At 29.7% G+C, this 4,051-nt stretch overlaps 1 pseudogene; it reads right to left on the bottom strand.

Moving 5' to 3' along the window:
• Positions 1 to 1,818: 1,818 nt before the first annotated feature.
• Positions 1,819 to 2,584, bottom strand: LOC145070845 (wound-induced protein 1 pseudogene; annotated as a pseudogene).
• Between the last annotated feature and the right edge of the window lie 1,467 nt (positions 2,585 to 4,051).

Here is a 4,051-nt window from a genome sequence, read left to right as displayed (position 1 = left end):
GAAAATGAAATATAAATACAAGAGGGAACAAAATAACTAAGGAAACATGGAGAAGATTGACCTATGATTAAGGGGCAAAATAGGAAATGATATCTATGGAGAAAATAGAGAAAATCAAGGTCAGTACAAAAAAACATATCCAAAGATCATGGAAGAAACTCCAATTGATCTTTTCCATTAGAGCCTGATACCACTTTGTTATAATAATGATACAACACAAAGAAAAAAAAAGTAGAGAAGAAGAAGAAAGAAAGATAGTAACAACTGAAATTTTATTGCTTCCGTGAAAATAAAACAAAAACATATCACAAGAAGCCTAACTAGAATTTTGAAAAGAGTTGGAAGCCATTGATGCGTTGAACTACTTTGTGGTCAATCTTGACAACTTATTTCTATTGACATAATGGTCCCTGTACTTTTATTTAATGTTACATTTTTCTATATTAGTCGTTGATAGTTACTTTGTCTTCTAGGATCATACAATATATTGAAAAGAAAATTGGTAATCGATACCATTTAAACAACCCATGTCAATCTGTCTCAATGTCTATATATGAGACCAATTAGAGAACATTAATAATATTTTTAATTTGTGAGAGTTTGAAGTATAACTCATGTATGGAATTTTACTCCTCAACCACTCCCATTACATGGTTACAATGTATTATGGCTAGTAAAAACGTGGATATCAATCGGTACTTTCTTATTTCTTTTCTTTTTTACCAATATTTTTAATAAAGTGATTCAATCATTATTTTCTTATTTCTTTTCTTTTTTACCAATATTTTTAATAAAGTGATTCGTACACAATAATTCTTCTCTATACATTACAATTTATGTTTTATAGAATTGTACAACACAATATTTTAAAACACAATATTTTAAAGCACAAATTATTGTGTACCGATCAACCTCATATTTTTATTGTATCACACCAGATTGCTTGGACACTCTTGGTAACTAATGATTCATGGAAGTATATATTTGGAGAAAAGATTAAAAAAAAAAGTATGCTACGTTTTGTACATTTGATTTTACTCTTTCATAGTTAAGCTTACTAAGATTATCAGGTTTTATATGCCTTAGGGTCGAGCTTCTTTAGTTAACATTCTTTTGTCGTTTGTGGTATGTTAGATTTGGATTATTCTTGTATATTCTACGAAACATAATGCCATGTACAATTAATGATTCATGGATGTATATGTTTGCAAGATATTATTGAAAAACATTTTGAAATATGCACCCAATTAATGTGTATGAGTGTGGTGCATTGGCAAAAGGGATAATGTTGAAACTTGAAAGCATATCCTCAGAAAAAACTGGCATCCAAACATGAATGAAAGTGAAATAAAGTTATAAAGATTCCAAATCTATTTGCTACATGCATTATTCTCATGTTTAATCCTTTTAGATATTTATTATGTTAAGTCTAAGGTATTCCAAAAAAGGCTCAAAGTTAGATACCTTAACTTAAATTTGTTTAAGAATAATAATATCCTAAAACAAAATCTGATTTTAATATTGTGTTCTTGAGTATGAAAAGTAACATACTACTATAATAATTAAAGAAAGAAGAGAGAATCAGAGAAATCGAATAAAATCAAATAAATCCTTGCTAACATTATTAAATAATCAAAAATCAGCTTCAAGATACATTTTACCACTTGTATACTACAAAAGTTAAAGGGATGCAATTCTTATGGTTGATTTAACGAATACACCTTGATAATGTGTGTAATAACATCCAAGAGCATAGCTTAAAATCCATATCTTGTAGAACTACAAAAATTCGGAAATCAATATAATGCAATTTCATCATAAAACAAACATACGATTTTATATCAACGAAATAGATTGAACACAAATAGGGTAGCATCAACATGATGTATTACACTTATTCTCAAACACAGCTAGCAGAAAATGAAATTGATAACCACATAAACTAGCCGTGAATATCTTACATCCTCTCAGAGGCAGGATACCACGACTTTGATTTGCGCTTATTAACTGATGTTATCCTTATTTTATATTGCTAAAACTAAACCAGGAACAGATTTTCCGATGCGATTAGCGAGGCTACTCTCCCAAACGGAAGGGCAATGTAACGAAGTAACGGAAACAGGTTTGGTAGAGTTAAGGAACCGAGTGACAGTGAGGGAAGTGTTGAAGTATTCCCTAACCTGTGTGATTATCCCATGCGAGTTGACAGTCCAGGCGTGGATCCAGGAGATATCACGGCGTTGATCGCAGCCTTCGACGATGACTGTAGATCCGAAGGCGTCAATCGAAAGAGGCACGAATTCAAAGGAGTCGGTGATTTCTTTATCAGTTCCGGTGAGCAATCGCATCATAAACTGATGAGACGGAGGGCCATGAAACCACCACTCGAGATCAGGAGCTAAGAGTTTGTTTACGACTTGGACGTCACGAGAGCTTAACGCATGGTATAGGGAGAGCACCACGCTCCCGTTGCCGGAATCCTCCAGAGCTTCTTGAAAGTTGGCCAGTTCTGTAAGAGATTAGCCTCGGAAAAGGATGTGACCGGTGATCGGAGGTCGGAAAAGGGGGATGATGGAAGGGTTAGGGAAAGCAGGAGGTTTTATAGGAAAGAAGTAAAGGGCAGTTTGGGAATTTCGTCTAATGTTATTGTTATCATCCCGCTGGTGACTGGTGAGCGTGATCCCGGTCCATTTTGTCAACTTTTAATAATATTTGAACTTTTTTGTTTCTTTTTTCTAAAAGAACTCCATCCGTAATATTTAGTTATTTATTTCTAAAATAAAATTTAAATTTTTAAGAAAACAAAAAAAAAGTATAACCATTAAAGTGAAGTTATAATTTTTCTATTCTACTGAATAAATAGTTTTAATCTCTTTTTATTAAATGTCACTCTAATACAACTCATCATTAATATTATGTCATGTGTCATTTAGATATATTAGGTAACTCATTTCAAAATTCAAAATTAGATTTTCTAATTATATGTTAAATTTGAAGTTATAATAACTTTAAAATTTTAATATATCTCTTAATTAATGATTTATTTAAAATAATTGATTAATAATTATAAATTTTTATTATGAAAGTTTAATTAATTTTATATCTCGTGGTTCCCACGGGTTATAAACTAGTCCCTATTTAATAATTGAATAGTTTTAATATCCTTTTGACATGTGTCATCCTATTAGGCCTCCTAATTAATATATATTTTATTCATCTTTTGCCATGTGTCATTATATTATGCCTCATAATTAATGCATACCACTTGTCAATATATTAATTCTCCATTTTAAATTTCTCACTCTAATTAAATTAAATTAATAACATTAGAATAAAATTAAAATAAAATTGATACAAATTATACGTGATATAATATTTATATATTTATTTAAATTAACGATTCTAATTTTATATAACTAAAAAATGTATTTTAATTAATAATTTATTTAAAATAATTAATTAATAATTTTTGAGTTCTCATTAAGAAAGTTTAATTAATTTTGTAACTGGGGTTTCCACAGGTTATAAACTAGTATAGATATAAATGAATTCAAATTTACCAACATTAAAAACTTGTAAAACGTCATTTTACAATTTAGTTTACTGTTTTTTTAAAAATTAACATGAAAATATATGGCAAAAACGTTATCAAGCAATGTCTTGTTTAATAGTGTGAAACAATTATTTTCATATGTATTACCCATCAAAGTGGTATGAGATTTCATGTGTTTTTTTATATGCAATTGAGACAATTTTGCACACAAAATATCATGCTGTTTATTAGTTAATCATATGCAAAAGTATGTTTTCATGCTTACAAGTTACATAATTGGCGTTAAAAGCCTTTAACGCTTCAATAATTGATTACAGATAAAAATAAACATGAAAAAGTGATATATGATGTTAAGTTGTAATTGTTGAGTAACAATAATGCAACACTTTAAGGTTCTAAACTCCTCACTAGAAGCCCCATTGAGCTGGGAATTTGCCACGTAGTTCAGGCATGGATTGCTTAGGGACCAAAATTGATAAAAATAAGGTCTATATTGAA

The sequence above is a fragment of the Lactuca serriola genome, chromosome 8 (genome assembly GCF_051521515.1).
Source record: "Lactuca serriola cultivar US96UC23 chromosome 8, Lser_US96UC23_V15, whole genome shotgun sequence".
NCBI classification, from domain to species: Eukaryota; Viridiplantae; Streptophyta; class Magnoliopsida; order Asterales; family Asteraceae; genus Lactuca; species Lactuca serriola.
This window is presented reverse-complemented; position numbering and strand designations above follow the sequence as displayed.